At 39.6% G+C, this 20,990-nt stretch overlaps 2 long non-coding RNA genes and 1 pseudogene across 3 annotated transcripts; 1 reads left to right on the forward strand and 2 right to left on the reverse strand.

Moving 5' to 3' along the window:
- The first annotated feature begins 835 nt into the window (after positions 1-835).
- LOC146718063 (uncharacterized) lies at positions 836-20,745 on the forward strand. The gene is made up of 4 exons (XR_014916580.1): positions 836-952; positions 1,093-1,226; positions 1,570-1,733; positions 20,316-20,745. It is a non-coding gene; the product is annotated as an uncharacterized LOC146718063 (long non-coding RNA).
- LOC146718064 (uncharacterized) lies at positions 4,754-9,076 on the reverse strand. The gene is made up of 3 exons (XR_014922196.1): positions 6,931-9,076; positions 5,551-5,734; positions 4,754-5,457 (listed from the first exon to the last, which is right to left on the reverse strand). It is a non-coding gene; the product is annotated as an uncharacterized LOC146718064 (long non-coding RNA).
- Positions 10,441-12,803, reverse strand: LOC146718065 (uncharacterized; annotated as a pseudogene). The gene is made up of 4 exons (XR_014922178.1): positions 12,643-12,803; positions 11,377-11,524; positions 11,183-11,271; positions 10,441-11,012 (listed from the first exon to the last, which is right to left on the reverse strand). The product of XR_014922178.1 is annotated as an uncharacterized LOC146718065 (transcript).
- Positions 20,746-20,990: the final 245 nt, after the last annotated feature.

Here is a 20,990-nt window from a genome sequence, read left to right on the forward strand (position 1 = left end):
CATATTTTGCATGCTTGGATTTTAACAAGGTTCCAAATCGAGCTTCAACATGCAACAAGAAGCAGCAGGAGTGAGACACAACATTTTTTTAAACATGCAGTTTATTAAATACAACACTTAAACTTAAACAGCTGTTTTACAGCTGATCAAAGGTTTAGGACCGCATGCCTTTAAAGGACAAATCTGTGCAGAAATGTGGATTCATTGTGATTTTCTGTCAGGTAGTCGCACTCATGACGTTCTGATGGCAAAGGCAAGAAAACATTGCCTTTGTGAACGTGGTCGGGTTGTTGAACTGCATAAGCAGGGTCTCTCGCTGAGGTGGGACACAGTGAGACGGTCATTTGGAATTTCTTAAATCATCCTGAGGGTTATTGACCAAAAAGTCAAGTGGAAGACCCAAAAAATGTCACCAGCACTGAGCTGGAGGATACAATTAGCTGCCCGTGGAGACGATCCTCGACCTAAATCAAGGCCGTTACTGGTGCCCGCTGCAGCGCCATAACCATCAGACGGCATCTGAGACGGGCTTCAAAAACAAGAAACGTCTTTGAAAAGGCTTCGTCTCCTTGAACGCCACCAAACTGACCATTTGGCCTTTGCTAGAGAGCGCCAAACACAGGACATTCAGGCGCCGGTGATGTCAGGTACCTATTGGAATTTCTCAGTGAGACACCGAGCTGGTTCCTTTCCGCTTCACTCACGTTTCCAACTCGTCCGCTGATGTTTCAAACCTTCCTTTGCCGTTTATCTCGTATGTTCTGTTCACTGCACTCAGTTCTTTGAGGCTCGTTTGTTTTATTAGCTGCCTGAGCTCTCAGAGGACTTCAGATAGGTCTGCAGGCCTTCCTGAATCTGAACGAGTTAAGGCTCGTCAAGTTCATAAGTTTTGAGGACCTTAAACCAGATGATCCTCCTGGATCGCCCTTCCTGGTCCCACTTGATTTGTCAGGTAACTTTATCTGTACCTGTAGGTAGATTTGTTCTGCAGTCGTGAGTCATGAACACTCTCAGTACAGCCACAACACACAACAATAACACATGCAAAACTATAATATGTCCATCTGAGTAACGCTGCTGCTATTTTTAAAGCTTGTTGTTTTAGATTTTGGGAGCAGAAACCTCCAGAAGGACGAAACTGAAACTCGCGTGAATCATCCTGGAAAATTCAACCAGCCAACCGCTGTAACCGTGTGCTGTGCTTCACCAATCAGCTGATTGACTGAGTGAGTTTTTTAGATAAATATCCAAACACCAAAGGAAAAGATCAATCGGACGAAGGAAGATAAAATCAAATCATCGTGGTTTTATCAACGTGGAAGCGAGAGAGGCTCCTCGAGCACGAGCGCTGCTGCTTCCTGCACACAGCGTCACGCTTTGCTTCAACAAGCTTTGAATCAATAACTGTTCCAAAATATTTATAACACTGAATACAGCCTGACGCGTGATAAAAGAGAGCGAAAATCAACGTTCATGTCAGGATCGTTTTAGCTTCTACTTGTTAAAGTAACAGAATCCATGTGTTTTATTTTATTTTGTCACAAATGTTTACGGTTTTTGTCTCCACAGCTTCTAGTGGTGAACTTCAGTGTGGACACCACCCAGATGTCCTCTGACAGCGATGGAGACCCCGGTTTGGGATGTGACATCACGTACTGGAACACAGGATGGAGATAGAAACGACTGGAGAATCAGTTTCAGAGTGTCTCTGCAGAAACCTGAAGGCTTCGACGGTGAGATGAAAGTTTCAACATTCATTTATTTCCCAGAATAATCTCAGATTTTTACGTTCGGGGATGTGACTGCTTTGCTACACGTCCACCAGGACAGGAGTTCAGAGTTTTCCCCTGGAATCAGTCCAGTTACAGTACTGTGAAAATACTGCATATAAAAATTTAGAGCTGCTCTCACAGCAGCACAACATTATCCATATTAATCTTTAAAATGATTGATTAAGTAGGATCGTTTTTCACAGTTTTTATCTCACTGCATGTGAGTAAAGTCAGCTTAGAGAGGCGAGCTTGCCGGCTTGTATACGAGTCAAACATATGCTTTAGCAGTGACATTAATAACAGAGCAAACAGTACTGCAGTATGGTCGTGTACTGGTGGACAGAATACAGTAAACTACAGTAAAATGTATTTTAATGAACTCAGATGATCCCTTCAGACTCTCGCGTCTTGTTGTTGTCACACCTGTCCCACTACGCTGTGCAGCCTGTGTCGCAGGTACTGCACGGTTCAATAGTTTTATGCAGTTTTCATCAGTGTGGGACACATGAATGCAGCAGCTCTGGTTTTCTTCAGCTGTGCATTGTGTGGGACACTGGTGCATTCATATGCTCCACACATGACATCAGTTTTTACATGAACACTGAATCTGACGATGGTGGTAAGCAAAGCTCCACACAGACATTAGAAACCATCAAACTGTTTACACAGTGCACCTGAAATCATCATTGCAACACTACACATGGAAGCTGAACATTAACAGTCCCAGGAGTGTGCCAGTATAAAATATAAACCATAATAATTATGCACATCTCCATTTATAAATACTGTTAGTTCTGTAGTGTATAATGGTCCATGATGCTGATCGGGTGCTGCTGTGTGGATTCTGCATTCAGGGTTTTTCCATAAATCCTTTGCTGAGGATTTGATTCTTTGGGCTGAGGAAGGAAAATCTTCTCGGGGTATTGAAGTGTTTCGTCTCTACAGGTGTGGCTGCGGTGACGAGCAGTATTCACATGATGAACAGAGGCATAGGTGTGGGAGTAAATCGGGGGGATTTCTCACTCCGGTTGGATCCCTCGATCGTTCCGAGCTCTCTGGTGACCTCCGGGATCGTTCTCACCCTCGGGGTTGTTGCTGTGTTCATAATGTATCTGTTGTTATCTTTTCTGGAGCTTCTGTCTTACCTTCAGCTTCCTGCACAAACCCTCTTTAGGCTTTCCTATATTTGGCAGCAGCTTTACCCTCTGCATCTCCTGCACTCTGGCTAACCTGCTTCAGATCTACCGTGGGGTCCTGGGTAAAGAAGCTGAATCAGCCGCTGGCTGTGGTGACCGTTGTTTCTGGGATCCAGTCGGCCATCTTCGTGTCATGGCTGATCTTAAACCCATCATTACCTACAAAGGGCCTCACACACAGTCTGAGATAGGCTCCCTTGAGTTCTTCGTAGCCACAAAACCTGCAACACTTTCTTGGGCTTGATTTGTTCCCTGTCTGCTCTCAAAAGCTGCCAGACTTGTATAAAAATGCCACTTTAGTCACCATCAGCATGTTTTCAGCCATCGTAGCCCCACCTTGTCTCACTCTGAAGTACGAGCCACCAGTTGCAGTAGCAACTACAACGTTCTTGGCCTGGACATCACTGAGTACACTGGGAGGCATTGTGAGCAGAAGGGCACTTCTGTGGTGCAGTCATGAGCCGTTATCAGCTAATGCTAGTTAGTCTGGTTATCCAGCTGCACCTGCACACTGCATGGATGCATCACACATATTGCTCATCAGAACTGGAGCCCAGACTCCTCAGGTTGACTGACAATAAACTGATTGGATTTAAAAACATTTTCTCTATATTAAATGTCCCTCTTCATTATGAGGAGGGACATTTAATATAGAGAACAAACAGTTTGTGTATCAGGCTGTAAACATGTTTATTTCTGCTGTATAATTTTAACATGAGAATCTGTGGGGCTGACTCACTGCTGCCTCTGCTGGACGTTGGAGGAACTGCAGGGGAAATCGTTTTTCAGCTGTGACGCTCGCTGTGACTTTCTGATGAACAGAATTTGAAGTATAGTTAAAGTGACAAAGACCAAGACAGTTTGAGTTCATGCATTAAGTGTCTGGGTGCTGTCCTCCCGTCTCCTGCTGCGTGTGCTCTGGTGGTCTTACCTGTAAAGATTTCAGTTTCATTATAACTGTGAATAGGTTCAGATGGGCTTTAATTATTGTATTTCCCTTCATAACTCACAGACCACCTAAAATACACTAGGAACACAAACACGTGCAGTAACAGTACAGCTAACAGGACTACAGTACTCACTGTAAGGCAACAAGTAACTGAAGTCTTTATAAAAGGATTTCTGTCAGGTAATAAGCAGGAGACAAAAGAACACAAGAGCCAATCACAGATGAGGAAAGGAAGTGACACGTAGATAAAGCAGGCAACTGACAATGTAGGAGGGCCAGGAGAGGAAGATGTCAACTCCACGGAGCATCAAGTGGTTACCTTTCTACGGTCCAAAGGTGTGGAAGTGCACTCTTAGAAGGGATGTGTTAAAATTGACACATCATGTGTTAAATTTTAACACATGTGCTGCATCAGATTAGGGACAACACATGATGTGTCAGTTTTAACACAATTAATGTGTCTGCTCCTTTAACACATCTTCTGTGTTAAAAAATGTAAACACAAAGATGTGTTATTTTGACACAAAGATGTGTTAAAATGTGTACATTTCAATTTTTTTTAAAAAAGGAGAAAAAAGATGGGTATATATTATACATTTATTGAATTCCATTTTTTATTTGGCATATTATAAATCATTACAAAATGAATGAACAACAGCTGTCAGAATCTTTTCAATTAAAATGTTTTAAATTCAATTTTAGCCAAAGCTATATCACAATTTTTACTTTACAAAATCAAACAAAATTCATATCTGACTAGCTTTCTATCTCTCTAGATCATTAAAATGTCAAAAAAATTTGAAAAAAGGGCAATCATATATATGATTGCCCTTTTTTCAATTTTTCATTTTTTTCAATATATATATTTATATAATGTTCTGATATAATCCAGACAATACATGAATTAAAATTTTTAAAGGTAACAATTGTCATCTTCAACAAATTGTCAACATTTAACAAATGTGCAGTTGCATGCAAACAGAAAAACATACATTTTGGCGAATATAGCATCCAGGTTATACAATTTTGTACCTTGGGTTTAAATACGAAAATCAAAAATTTCAGCCAATCAGTTCATATTGTCTGACCTTTCCACTGCATAGGCATAAAAATGGTCAGTCCTGATAAGCAGTGTATTTGACAAAGATGCCAAATGAGGTTTCTCACCTCTGTGAACAGAGACTCTCTACATTTTGGACAGGTGAACATTTTACTTGCATCCTTTAATCTGTGCAATCAGCTCCAGTACTTTGGTTTTCCTTTGGGTGGACAGCGGCAGGTCATAGACAAACTCAAAGAAGGTGAAGACGGAGCCAAGTGGTGCTGGATAGGACAAGTTACATACCCAGTACAGTTTGAAAAGCTTATCCACAGCACACGTCAGGCCATCATTCAGAGAAATGGTTACTCTGTCATTCTTAGCAACAATGATGTACTGCCTGGTTGCCCTCTTTAGATCACCGATGCATATCAGCTGGGGTTGGTGTGTTGTGGATGATGCTTCAGGATCACTGCAAAGCGATGCAATACTTGTTCCAGGCTTGGAGATGGGGAAGATAAAGATAGTATTCAGTGAGGTGTAGACAAATGCTTTCCTCAGGTAAATACCGTGAGAACTTTACTGAATACATACCAGTGCAAAAAAGGCTGCAACGACTGGCACCAACTGGTGGGAGTAGGTGTGTTAACACATGGCGGGGGGGGTTCTTGTTTCCAGGGCAGCTACTGATTTGAGCTTCGGAATGATACTGGCTTCCCATTTTCGCAAAAAGAGGTCCACCTTTCCTCCTGTAAGATTGCCAAACTCCAAGTCCAGCCTACGGAAATAAAAGAAGTGTTTAAGTTTAAAATGAAGCATTAAATACATTAAATCAAAAGTACATTCTGTCCATTTGGTAGCTGTATGGCTAAAATCAAACTTTACAGTATCACATTTCTGTTACCCATTCCACATCAAGCTTACCTACACAGTGAAACAACAATTATTCAACAACAAGTCCATTATTCCTTAATTTTAGCTATGATTTGGGTCCCATCAGACCCTGAGAAAAAATTAGGACTTTTTAGCTGATGTTCAACTTTCTAGCAGACAATTTCTTATGTTGTCTGTCTGCGGTTTGTCCTGTAGAGCTTTTTTGTTGAAAATAGTGCTGCTGAAAGCAGAGTTTCATACAGATTTAGGTGATTTTTTGTAGGGTTTTCACTTCCACGAGCAGCACTTTCTGCATTGTCATTTGATGTCCCTACTATTAGATAGTCATTTGGTGGTACGACTAAGATTTTGGACCATGTGAAAAGTGATGCTCATTGTAATCAGTGCGCAGGGAGTAATGATCAAACTCTGAAGTTATAAAACTTTCAAAATATTCACTAGGAGCTGTGATATTATTCTGTTATTATATGTTACCTTATATATGTAATCAAAGTAGTTGAATTAGAATACTGCTGTAGATCATATTATACCCTTTAAAATAGAGTGTGTGAGCTGTATGTAGTTTAGTTCTCATTATACTTTTGAGTTAACAGAACATATTCACATATTAGTTCATTAGATAAATGTGCATCACTCTGTATCCTTGATCTGCTGGGAATGTGTTACACTGTTTTCTTGACATGCTTAATTGTTGAATCATGAAGAGAAGGTTGTAAGCAGGAGACTCTGTGTCTAAAGACAGGGGAGATAGATAGACCACATTCCACACCCCCACCTTACAGAAAGCAGAGAAACAACTGCCGAGGTCATAACTTAGGCGCTGTAACAGAGAAAAAATGTGATGTTTTGGCTTTTACGACTAGCTGGGGGCCACTAGAGACTATAAAAAGCTGAGCAACCCGTCACCATTTTGAGACATGTGCCTGACCCTCTGGTAGCATCTCTCCCGTCCGGACGTTGTAATGCTCTGACTGTTGAATTGTATGGAAATAAATGATTGTTGATTGAGCATTGATACGCCGAGTATTGTCCTTCCTTCAGCCCAAAGATTCAAAGAACTGCGTGTTTTCAACAACTCACCTCTCAGATGTTTTTTCTCCAGTGCACTGTAACAAAAACGAAAACAGACATAACCAACAAAATACTACTAAAATAACACAAACTAGGGCCCATTGCAGACATGTCCAAGCATAAAACTATCCCTCTCTCGCTTACGAGAAAGAACACAAGCCAAAGCTCACTGATAAAATCAAGCTAGCGCTAAACAAAACCAAACAATCAACCAGAAATTCACAGGAACATTTTGCTTCCTGCCGGGACAATATGGTGTGGGAATGAGAACCTCAGGTGCCGTAACACCTTTTGTTCCTCCTTGAATTAAAACTCAATCACAGAAAATGCCGTACTCCAACCTAACCTTACACTATTAATTCATCATTTTCACTCTGTGCCACTGTTCCTCATCAGGGCTGTGTGAAGCACAGCAAAGAATTCAGTCAAGGCCTTGAGCCATAAACAGACATCACGCACAGACATTGTTTTCATAACCAAACTTTTTTAGACCTTATTAACTCTACATAAATGCCTTCTAGGTGACATATAACACATTCTAAGTAATCAATGGTAATCAATGGCTCCTCATAAAAATTATGCATTGGGATGTTTGTGTGCAGCATTTTGCATATCAGCATAAGCAAAGCATTCTTCATTGCATCAGCGTGTGTGTGTGTGTGTGTGTGTGTGTGTCATTTCTCACTCACTCAACGAGTGCACGTGTTCATGTGTGTATTTCACTTCATTCTGAATCTGTGTGTTTGGAGACGTGTGTGTGTGTGTGTGTTTGTGTGGGTGTTTGTGTTCATCACTTTCCTGTTCTGGTGTTCTGGGTAAACCACGGCCTGAAGCGTGCCCTGGGGTCCTGCCCCCCTCCTTTTTCAGTTTGTTTGCGACCATTGCTGCTGCTGCTGCTGCTCAAAATTCAGTCCGTCCTGGTTCTGACCCCAATTGGGGCAGTCCTTTCTCCAGTGTCGATGTTCACCGCAGGTGAAACCTGCATCTTCTTCTGTGTTTTTGTCCATTCTGAGGTGCCTTCTGTCCTCAGTTACTCCTCTTGTCTCGGTCACGCCCTTTTTCGCCACCCGATCATCCGTGTTGGTCCATCACTGTCCTGCACAGTGTGAATGCAAAGTTATCAAGGTCAGCATTCTTTCGCTCGGCCTTACTTTTCATTCGGGCTTGGCGGGCGTCTCGTCACAGCTCTGTCAGCTGACGCAGTCTGGGAATTTTCCCCCGTGTAGTGAAACGGGCCTTAGGTTTAGTGCTCTCCGTCTCGGCTGCATGAGATCACATTCCTGCAGGTCTGTTGACATTCTCAGGTCGTTGTTGTGGGTCCAGCTGTTGCAGCATTTGGTCAGTGTCACGTATGGGGGAGAGCAGGAGTCCAGTCAGCCTCGGCTTTCAGGGCCGGCAAAGCAGCCTGTAATTAAATATGTATAGAAAAAACAAAAACAAAACAAAACAAAAACAAACAAAAAACAAAAAACAAAAACAAACGAACAGGAAAATGATGTTGTGTTGGCTGTGTTATTCAGAGGGGAGACAATGGGGCCAGGCCCTGTGTCAGCCTTCTCTTAATTCTCTCCTCGCTGCTGTCTTTTTCACAGCTGCTGATTCGTGCTGGGTGTGGTTCCCATTACCTATAATTTTGCTTCGGCCGCTGTGCTTGTGGGGGCAGTTGGTCCAGGTCCGCAGCTTCCTGTATTAACACACTAAGAGATTTATTTAATTTCATTTTCATCACATGTTAAACAGATAAGCAGGCAACACGCCTACCTTGACAGCGTAAACTGTACGCCAGTCTCCCAACACATTCCTCTCTCTACTCCTCCATAATTCTCCACTGCACACCTCTTACTATCTCTCCTTTTTATTTTTATTACACCACAGAGTAACACACCCAATTATGCCCGTCTATCTCTATGTGGCTCCGAATTCCCTCTTTATTTTAATTTCACACTCGTCAGGGGACAGGCACACAACAATTTCAACCACTGAAACGAGGAATTCAACCTTTTTATATTTCTTTACTAATCTAGACTCAACGTTTGTTCGCAAAATGTGTCTTGTTCTAGTCCGGAATAAATGTGAACCCGTGATTACACGGCCGTTCCAGTGTTATTTCCGTGGCTATGCGGGGGCCCTCACCTCCCCAAGTCACCACCTCAGCACCCGGACAACGCCGGTCCTGGCCACGCGTCCACGGACAGGAGGGTCGCTACTCCATAGGCAAATGTTCCACAGGTACACTAGGCATCAACCTTTGATCCTAAAATGTGTATTTGCTCTAATGTCCTCCTAATCAAACACATTAACCGTCACTGTCACTGTGTTCACGCTTCACACTCCACATAAAAAGCACACTCAGAGCGCGCCTCACTCACACTCTCACTCAGTGCGCGCTTTACCCACAAGACAGCACCCAGAGCGCGCCTCGCAGCTTCACACACACTCTCTCACCCAGAGCGCGCTTTGACACTCACACACAACACTTTTCCTCAGCGGGAATTTTACACAGAAACCTCTGAGCTCAACTATTAGATCTTCTTAAAGCACACTGCACCATAGACCAAAATACCCCTTTCTCTGCGATTATGACCGCCACCACGGGGCAAAGTCGCATCATAAAAGTGATGCTTGCATCCCCGAAGTTATACCTGACATCATAAACCAGGTGTTGCTATTTACTTAAATTTTTACTTTGTATTATGGCCGCAGCCCTTTATACTCGACTGACGCCACAAACCACCGTCAAAACCTCTATCCAATGTACTAAAACTAGCACCAACCACTACTGCACTTCACGGCCGCACCACCGGAACACGCCGTATCATAAACCAAACCTACGGACGTGTTTCGCTCTCGCGTTGCCAGCGTCCAACTGCACCGTGAAGCCAGTATCTGCTTGTCCTTAAATCAACTTCTATTTCATAGCCGGCAAAAGCCAGGACATCACTGACACCATAAACAAAATAAACAAACCTCGACTTCAATGTACTGAACTAATGGCCGCGTCTTCAGAAGAAATTCTAACGTATTATTGCTACAGAAGCCAGTATTAGACAAAATTAAATGTGGAAGGTAAAGTGGCTGCACTCTAGTCCAACGTAGTATGTTATTAGTATCTCGGTAGAGGCAGATTACTGCAATCTAGACCAACGTAGTATGTTATTAGTATCTCGGTAGAAGCAGATTACTGCAATCTAGACCAACGTAGTATGTTATTAGTATCTCGGTAGAAGCAGTTTATTTAACACCCTGGAATTCAGCCTCAACTTATGTTGTTAGTATCTTGCGCCAAAAACCAGACACCGACAAATTTACTGTGAAAATACATGTGACTCAGTGAACAGATTAATTTGGAAAGCCCAATATGCACATTTGGTATTTATAATACAACAGGCTGTGCTTACCTTTTTATTTTTGGACCGGTCCTCTGTTCACCTCGCCTCACGATCTCACCAAAGGTCAAATCTACACCTCCTCAGCACACCAAAGATCCGGGTCACACGGCACCATTTTGAGACATGTGCCTGACCCTCTGGTAGCATCTCTCCCGTCCGGACGTTGTAATGCTCTGACTGTTGAATTGTATGGAAATAAATGATTGTTGATTGAGCATTGATACGCCGAGTATTGTCCTTCCTTCAGCCCAAAGATTCAAAGAACTGCGTGTTTTCAACAGAGCTCATAGACATACCTCCAAATGTATCGACTCCTGTTACATACTTTGTATGCAAAACACAACTGAGTGGAGAAGGAGTACATAAACCATTACCAGAGAACCAAGCAACTTACCAGACTTGGCATGTCCAAAAACCGTGGGTACTCTCCGAATATTCCAGGCTCTGAGACTGGTGTATGTTTCCTCCATGCCTGACATGATAATTGGAAGGTTCTCAGCTGAGGGCCGCAATAACTTGGGTGACCCACTCATCTGTGCTGCTGGTATTCCCATCCTCTCGCCTGAGCTTCTTGTCTTCACCACAGTCATCTGTCACTTTTCGCTTCTTATAATGTCTCTGCCCCTGGTCGAGATTCCGTCTAAGGTTGCGCAGTTTAGTCTCTAGGAATCCACAATGAGAGACTGGATCATAATAATGCTCCTGAGGAAGAAAGGACAGAGGTATATGGGTAACAGCTGAGCAATTTTAACTGAGAAAAAAAGCTCTAATAAATAATTAGATAAAGGTTAAACGATACACAGTAAGTGGGAACAAGTGCAATTTACAGTATGTAGTGGAATTTACATTATTAAAATGCTAAATTTACTTACAAATCCTTCCCCCTGTCCTGCCACTTAAGGGTGGAAAAGTGGTGAGGATGCTTTTTGCTACAGTTAGCTTCTCTGCACTAAGAGGGTAACTGGAAAACAAAGGTAAACTTTTTTACTTCTGTGCACTTCAACATTTTTAAAGGAAAACATTCATTGCAAAATTTTAACAAAGTACAGTAAAGTGCTATACTTACTAACCACACCTCTCCACCAAATCCCCAATGCAAGTCTTCACAAGGAGCCTCCTCGATGGCACCGACAGGTTTCATACTCCTTAAGAATCTGTGGGGCTTTCCTGAGTGACTTCAGGGGTTGACTTTGTTCTTCTGTGGTAATGGTAGACTGTGTAAAGGCAACACCAGACACTTTACCTCTCTGCAATAATCTTCAAAGTCATGACAGCAAATTTCCACAGAGCATAAAAGCACGAGTTTACTCAAAAAGCTGCAGCAGAAGAAGGCGGTTTCTTAACTACGTGATTATAACGCAATGACTAAAAGAAATTCTGAATAATAAATAAATTGATTTTATCTTCTAGTTGCTACTTGGTGAATAAATCTGATCCTGACTAATAGTGATGTCTGATGTCTGTGGCACTGCTGACAATAAGAATTTTTTTTTTTTACAAATTTCTTTCTCATCTATAAAAGTGGTTACAAGGACTTTGACAGATTCTAAGTTGTCATATGTGTGCTGAAAAAATGAAACACATGGATAAATAAGTAAGATAATTTGCATGGTCAAGTTGCTGTTGTTTGGTTTTTTAAATAACACTGACTATTACTTCCTCAGAAGTTCTGCATAAAAGAGAAACTATATCAGAGCATGTTTCCAGCAATAAGCCTTAAAAAAGAATGTGCACATACTTTAGTTAATCATACTAGATGCAAAAACTGCTTTAACTGCTTGAAAAAATAATCATCTCTGTCAATATGAGGTATATTTCATGTTAAAGTTACTCAGTCTTTATTCCTATTCTCTGCTAGTAAACGAATGGTCGCGGTGATAACTACATTTGCTATATTCAGAGCTAACGACAATATTGTCATTTTACTCAACACTGCTACGGTTAGGTGCTGACTCTGGCGTTGCTCATAGACAACATAATGCCTGTCGGAGCCGCTAGCCAACTACCACACTGGTTCTAAGAGCAATTTCTGAATACTCTAATACATAAATAAAGTAAATAGATAAATACATGAATAAAGTAATACATAAAAATACTACCAAAACACATTAACTCTAATGGAGTATGGCACGAAATCCAAGAACTAATAATAAAATTAAGAGTAGGATATGTTAGCAAGACTGTTACATTAAGGTTAGCTAGGTATAGTTAAGCAGTAATTAACTTAAACTCTAAACTCCTACATAACTCCTATATTTTATATAAATTCACATTCTTCCAGAAACCCGGCATATTTTCAGTACATTAAGATAAACTGGTAAATGATACTTACTGTAAGGTCTGACAACATACTAGGCGACGTAACCTCCATCTTTGTCTCCTTTGTCTCAGTGGCGCGAAAGATAGCGCCCCCTTCCCGCCGCCGGTATGTCATGTTGCTGGGCAGAATTTGTTTCAATTTTAAGCATGTGTGTTCTTACTCATTTCATTTCTACTTTTGCTTCAATTATATTCACATGTTACGGTCAAAATTAAGCCTGTTCTTTGTGGATACTTATGCTTATCCGGTTGTTCAGTCTGACGTCACTAGCCGTGTCTGGGTCTAAACTCCGCTGCAGGTCCATATATCAAACGATCACTATGGGATTACTGAGAGTTGAAAAACTGTCTAAAGTCTTTCATCTTTAATAAAATGATCAGCGTTCTGCTCTACCAGGTGTAACAATTGAGTTTAACATCCAGGCATCCATGAAAACGGAATTTATGACATTTAACGGAGTTAGAAGTTAGCAGGGAGTTAGCTCGCTAGCTTCTATCTGAATACAATATAGCATGTCCTGACTGCGGGGTTTTGGAAACAAATTAAAACGTACAGCTCTGCTATCACTTCCAGCATAAATGAAGACAGAAAACTAAACAGCAGTGACGTTTGTAGGGTTACTGAAGTTGGGCTAGCTGGTATATAATGATGTGCTACGTGACCGCTAGCGACACAGTTATGTTAGCATAATATAAACAAGCTAACTTTTTTTCCCACTCGATAAAAGTTAACGTGAGTGTTCTCGGTGGTCAGGAACAAATGTAATCGCATGGCAGGATGCTGTAAAAGGACCAAACTTCAGCCAGGAGAACAACTGAGATAATCCATCCACAATACGAGGTTAGTCATTCATATACTGCTGCATGGGCTGGGCTGTAGTTACATCGTAAGGTTTTAAAAACTGAGCTTAAATAAATGATTAGCGGTAATAAAAGCCGAGGGAGGTCAACAGTGGTCGCTGACTGTTTTAGGAGCTTTTTGAGATCAAATAGAAGAAAATACATAACATTAAACATGTTAACAACACAAAAGCCATATTAAACGCAGACTACTTTAGACCCGGAAGTAGGATTCGTCGCGTCATCACTGAACAACCGGATTGTATAGCCATGGCCATTAATTGGTATGCCATACATATTGAGAAATAAAAAATTAATCCTCTTTCAGAATTCTAGTACACCATACACACCTTGGTCCACATTACATTATAAAATGTTTTATTTGTTGAAAGTAATGAGGAAAGGATTAAGGAAAACAAACAATAACTAAACATTTTATTTATTCAGTTAATATAGTTATAATACATTGTTAATCTACAATTTATTTCACTAAACACAGGGCTAGCATCAAATTACTGAGCTGCTAATTTTAGGTCCTGTTGTTAGATTCTGAAAATAACACACAAAATGTGTTAAACTGTGCAACACATCAAGTGTGTTAAGCGTTTTACACATTTTTTCAATGTTTACACATTTTCTTACACATGTTATGTTAAAATTTACACAAAATGTGTTAATAGTGTAACAACACATTTTTTGTGTCATTTTTTAACACATCCTTTCTAAGAGTGTGGATTATAACAACATTGAGGCTTGCCACCCTCTACCCCGAAAAAATGACAGTAACAAACCAGCCATCATTGTGAGATTTGCAATCAGAAAACAGAAAACAGCACTGTTAAAACAAGGAAGGAAACTGAAAGGATCCGATGTCTTCATGAACGAACATCTGATAAAAAGAAATGCGGACATTGCCAGGAAAGCACGTTACTTGAAGAAACAGGGAAAAATTCAAAATACATGGACCACCAACTGCAACGTATTCATTAAACTCAATGGAACACCGGAACAAGCCAAAGTGTTGGTCATCAGAAATATGGAAGAGCTGGACAAATACTGAGGTCAACTTACTCTGGAGGTATGAATACACATGTGACGTGACACACAACACAACACATGGCACAGTCCAAAAGAACTTCATCTGCATCCGGCAACAATATCAACATGACTCATTGGAATTCTCTTTATGATAATCTGGAACTGAGAACATTTCGATACACAGACCATAATGTTCTAGACTTAGAAAAGGATATAGACCCGGAAAATAATTTCTTCTACAACATCAGCTGTAACTGCTGCTACTTCACTGATGAACAGTTTAAGCACACCATCAACACGGAAAATAAATTATCAATAATCCATTTTAATAGCAGAAGTCTGTATGCCAACTTCAACAATATAAAGGAATATCTCAATGAGTTGACAAATCCATTTGGAATTATTGCCATTTCTGAAACATGGATCAATGCGGAGAAAGGAATGGACTTTGGACTGGAGGGATATGAAGTGAATTTTGTAAATAGAAGGAACAAGAGTGGAGGGGGAGTAGCTGTGTATGTGGATAAAAACCTAAACTACAAGGTGGTAGAAAGTATGACAACTGTAATTGATAATTTACTAGAATGTATAACAATTGAAATTTATAAGGAAAAAGAAAAAAATGTAATAATTAGCTGTATATATAGAACACCTGGCTCTAGTATTCAAGTATTTAATGACTTCATAGAGGAAATATTCTCTAAAACAAATCAAAAAGTTATGTTTATCTGTGGTGATTTTAATATTGACCTGTTGAATCCAAAAAAGCATAAAATGACCGACGAATTCCTAAACACTATGTACAGTTTGAGTTTACATCCTAAAATAACCAGCAGAATTACACCACATTGTGCCACCTTACTTGACAATATTTTCACTAACAATATGGAAAACAACATTGTGAGCGGAATATTAATTAATGACATCAGTGATCACCTACCAGTTTTTGCAGTTTATGACACTAATTATAAGAAAAATCAGCATGAAGAACAACTGAGATACAGACGTGTAAGGACAGAAGAAATGATGACTGCATTTAAGAACGATCTATTAAATCAGGACTGGGACAAGGTGTACAAAGAAGCTGATATTGATATTGCATATGGCATATTTTTAAGAATATTCATGGAGTTGTACGATAAAAACTGTCCAACAATAAAATACAACAGAAAGCACAAATATTCAGATAGACCATGGCTCACTAAGGGTTTACAAAATGCATGTAAAAAGAAAAATACACTCTATAGGGAATACCTAAAACAAAGAACAAAAGATGCTGAAAATAAATATAAAAAATACAAAAATAAGTTGACCAATATTATACGTGTATGTAGAAAGGAGTATTATAGTAAAATATTGAACAACAATAAACATAATATGAAAGGAATATGGGATGTTTTAAACGGTATCATTAAAAATAATTCTGGACAACAAAGTTATCCACAATACTTTATCGATAATGGCAATATTATGGAAAACACTGCTGATAAGGTCAACAGCTTTAATCATTATTTTGTAAATATTGGACCAAAACTGGCAGAACAAATTCCTGAGTCACTGCCATCAGTAGAATGTAGTGAAAACCTGATTGATAGGAACCCTAACTCAATGTTCCTCACATCAGTGGAGGAAAAAGAAATAATTGACATTGTACACATGTGTAAATATAAAACATCTACTGATTGTAATGATATTGACATGAAAATCGTCAAGAAGGTGATTGAAGGAATTGTAGGACCTCTAACATATATTTGCAACTTATCATTTCAGACGGGAAGAGTGCCAAATAAAATGAAAATAGCTAAAGTTGTGCCGCTGTATAAAACCGGGGATAGACGCCACTTCACAAATTACAGGCCTGTTTCTTTACTACCACAATTCTCCAAAATCCTAGAAAACCTGTTAATAAACGATTAGACAAATTCTTAGATAAATATAAATTACTCTCTGACAGTCAATATGGAATCAGATCAAAAAGATCAACATCTCTGGCATTAATCAAATCAATTGAGGAGATTACGAATGCTATAGATCAGAAACAGTATGCAGCTGGAGTATTTCTGGATCTCAAGAAAGCATTCGACACAATCAATCATCACATATTAATTAATAAACTGGAACGGTACGGGATCAGGGGGGTTGTACTGCAATGGGTGAAAAATTATTTAAGTGACCGGAAACAATTTGTGAAGCTGGGTGTCCATTCCTCATCATGCTTGGACATTGCTTGTGGTGTTCCACAAGGCTCTGTACTGGGTCCAAAATTATTTATTATTTATATAAATGATATTTGTAAGGCATCTGATATATTAAAATTAGTATTATTTGCAGATGACACAAATATTTTTTGTTCTGGGGGGAATCTAAAGGAGCTGCTGGATACAATTACTTCAGAAATGTGCAAAATTTAAAAATGGTTTAACAGGAACAAACTATCGCCAAATCTAAGTAAAACTAAAATTATCTTATTTGGGAATTCCCTTAGAAATGCACAAGTGCAGATTCATGTAGATGGTGTGGAAATTGAAAGAGTACTTGAACATAAGTTTCTTGGTGTGATTATAGATGATAAATTAAACTGGAAGTCTCATATAAATCATATACATAACAAAATTTCAAGAAGTGTCTCAATCTTGAGTAAAGTAAAACACATTCTGGACCACAAATCACTCCACATTCTCTATTGTTCCCTGATTGCACCGTATTTGAATTACTGTGCAGAGGTTTGGGGCAATACTTACAAATGTTCGCTATCATCAATCTTTATATTACAAAAAAGGGCCATAAGGATAATCCATAAAACTGGTTACAGAGATCATACAAATCCACTATTCTTAAAATCAAAAATTCTAAAATTCACAGATCTGGTTCATTTTCTCACAGCACAAATTATATATAAAGCAATAAATAACCTGCTTCCTGACAATATTCTAAAAATGTTTTCTAAAAGGGAACGGGGATACAATTTGAGGGGGGAATTAAATTTAAAACATCCTCGTATCCGTACAACATTAAAAAGTTTTTGCATCTCTGTGTGTGGAGTGAAGCTGTGGAACAGACTAAGTAAAGATATGAAGCAATGTCCAAGCATGGCGCAGTTTAAAAAGCGGTTTATGGATATGGTTTTTACAGGGTACAGGGAAAAGGTAGAGATTTGATAGGGTGTTCTTGTCTAATATTTTCATGTGTGTGCGCATGCACGGGTTTGTTGGTATGGGTATATATGTATGTGTATATGTATGTATATGTATGTATGTATATATATATATATATGTGTATATATATGTATATGTATATATATGTATGTATGTATGTGTGTATATATATATATATATATATATATATATATACATATATATATATATATATATATATATATATATATATATATATATATATATATATATATATAAAATTGTAGGTTGTGTATCCTTCAGGTGTTAATGGGGTTATTGAAAATGTGTATATGTGCGTATGTGTGTATATACGTAGGTATGGATAGATAGAAACATATATGTGTATATATTAAAAAAAAAAAAAAAAAAATTACACATAACATATAATGTAATTACAAGGAGGTATTTCTGTAGTCTATTGATACTAGAGAGTGGAAAAGGGGTGGGATTAAATAAGCTTATGCTTCTTCCTGCTCCTTTTTGAACATGGACGTTATTTGGAGTTGTGGTTGCTCGTTTTCCTTTTGTTTGCTTTGTTCATTTGTCTCTTTTAATTCTATTTTTTTTTTTATACTTTTTCAACATGTTCAAAATAAAGATTCAATCAATCAATCAAAAACTTCACTGCACATTAATAATATTACATATACTCGTTTTGTTAATCAGTTTCTTCTCTTTGTCCATTAAGCGTGACGTTGCACAGCGTTTTGCTGTGTGGAATTGGCAGGATTTGCTTCTCTTTTCCACAGTTTTCAGAATAACATCATTAATAGAATAGAATAGAATAGAATTCAACTTTATTGTCATTGCACATGCACAGGTACAGGGCAACGAAATGCAGTTTGCATCCATCCAGAAGTGCTTTAGTGATAACGTGACAGTGTAAAATCTGGCACTGAAACATACAATAAACTATCTTTAAATGTAACTTTTCACATTTCAAAGTACTTTATATCCACGTGTTACTGTAATCTAAACTTCCAGCTGATAAACAGAGGCTGAGGCTCGTTCCTCTCCGTAGCAGCAGGTGGCGCTGTTCAGACCTCTGTGCGAGCCTCAAAGAGTTTGCGCCGACTCTTAATATTTCATATTTGGACAAAACTTCTAACATCTGGCTCCACGTGCAGTAATTTAAAGAACTTCAGAGGCGTTGTGTATTTGTAGTCACGTCCGTTTCTGTTTCACAGACTTTTCTACAAATAAAAAAGCAGAGCGTGCGTGGATTGAAATGTTGAACTGAAAGTGAAACGCGTCGCTGTCTCAGATCTATAAGCTGTTTGAACACGCAGAGCGTGAATCACTCGAATCCCACACAGGAAATACAGGTTGTGCTGACTGATGGAGAACAGGGATCCGCGTGGGAACCTCAGGAGGCGCAACTGAACTGAGCAAAGACGCTTATTTACATGATTTACGATGACGTGTGAGTCACACACACGTGCGTGGGGCTGAATAAATAAATATATCGAGTATATGAACGCTTCATCCTGTTTACGAACAGGGTGACATCATCAGTTCTCCCCGCTCTCACCCAATGGTCTTTGAGAAGTGGCGACATCTCTGAGAGTCAGGAAACCCTCTCTCCCGGAAAATAAAGCGAGAGTACGTGAATGTAACTTCCGGTCCTTTCTTTCCAAAATAATACCCACACCCCGCGCCTCAGCGTGAGTGTGACAAAACATTTCACACTCAGTATTAAATAATTATAATAAAAATTCAATTAAAAATATTTTGTGAAAGTTTTTTTTCAATAAAGGTATGACGTAATCACCTTGAGTTTATTTCTTTTATATTTATTCTCCTTCGCCCAGACCCTTCATTTTCTTTTTAAAAATGTATCTTAAACCCATCATTACCTACAAAGGGCCTCACACACAGTCTGAGATAGACTCCCTTGAGTCCTAATATGCTACTGCTAAGAGGTACTTTTTCATTTTCAGAAATGTGGAACTTCAAATGTCACTGAGAACCACATATATGCCTATAAAATATGTTTTAAGCCAATTTTTCCCCAACAGAAACAGCTGCTCAGCAGGGCTGGACCGGTAATCTGGCATTTTCCCGGTGACCTGATGGGTCATTTACCCACCGACCCAACACACACTGACAGCATCCATTCGCTCATTTCCGATACGGACACTGCCCAATCAAATCCCTGAACTCCTCCCCTCATGCAACTTGTAAAAGAGAGTTTACCTTGGAGGAAGTGGTGAAAAGGTCAAATTTAGCACCAGCAGAGAAAAAGTGCAGGAGGCGGGACAACAGCAGAGTGAGGAAGAGGTAGAGGAAGGTGAAAATAATGTGTTAAGAACATAGAGAGAGGGACTAAGTGATTCTATTCAGGTGCTGTGGAGAGCATCCTCACACAGAACATCACATCCTGGGATTAGTTGTGTTCAGGACCGAAAAGCTCTTCACAGAGTGATGTGTGCTGCAGAGCGCTGCTGCTCACGTCAAAGTAAACTTTATTGTCATCTCTGCTGTACACAGTGCAGTATATAGAGACCGGATGAAGAGGTTCGAGTTACATTCAGTGCAAAAGACAAGCAATAAATATAAGAAGAGTAAGAAATAAATACACACTTTAAGACTAAGGTAAAAGGATCAATAACAGCATCTCCCTTCCCTTCAGGACATTTACACCAGGAGATGTTGGTCCAGAGCAGCTCCCATCCCAGTAACTTGTTTTTGCCATCAGGTGGAAGGTTCCACACCATCGGGGCAAAGACAGAGAGTGAAGAGGAGCTTCTATCCTCAGGCCATTCGAGCCAGGACATGCCCCCACTCCCCTCATAGCATCACCATAAGGGTCTGGAACTGGATTTTATATCATATTCTTGTTACATTGCAGAACTTTCACTGTCATAATTCATATCATGTCTGATTTATTATACGTCACGCGCTGCTACACTGATAATGCTGCTTCACTATGCTTACATTGCTCTGCTCAGTCTGTTACTTTGGTAGTTTCGGTTACTTTTGGTCTACTTTTGCTCTGTCAGCACATTGCTGTGCCAATGTGGCACAAAGCACTTTAACATTCCATTTCCACAATGTACACTTTCAGGTTTTTTATTTAAAGTTTCAGAGTTTTGATTTAGATTTTCTTATTGCTTATAATGTTTTGCAGTGTCAGGACACACTTCACTGTGTGTTGTACTTGTATGACAAGTGGTAAATAAAGACTCTTGGAATAATCAAGGATTCACGTAAAATGCATGACCACTTTGATCAGGAGCCACTCCTAACAGCTAAAGTGTGCAACAAAGAAGGAACCCAGGAACAACTGTACCAACCGAGAAACAAT

This window comes from Copadichromis virginalis, linkage group LG1, assembly GCF_057382275.1.
Source record: "Copadichromis virginalis isolate Kocher_CV1m ecotype Utaka linkage group LG1, C_Virginalis_male_GT1.1, whole genome shotgun sequence".
Lineage (NCBI taxonomy): Eukaryota > Metazoa > Chordata > Actinopteri > Cichliformes > Cichlidae > Copadichromis > Copadichromis virginalis.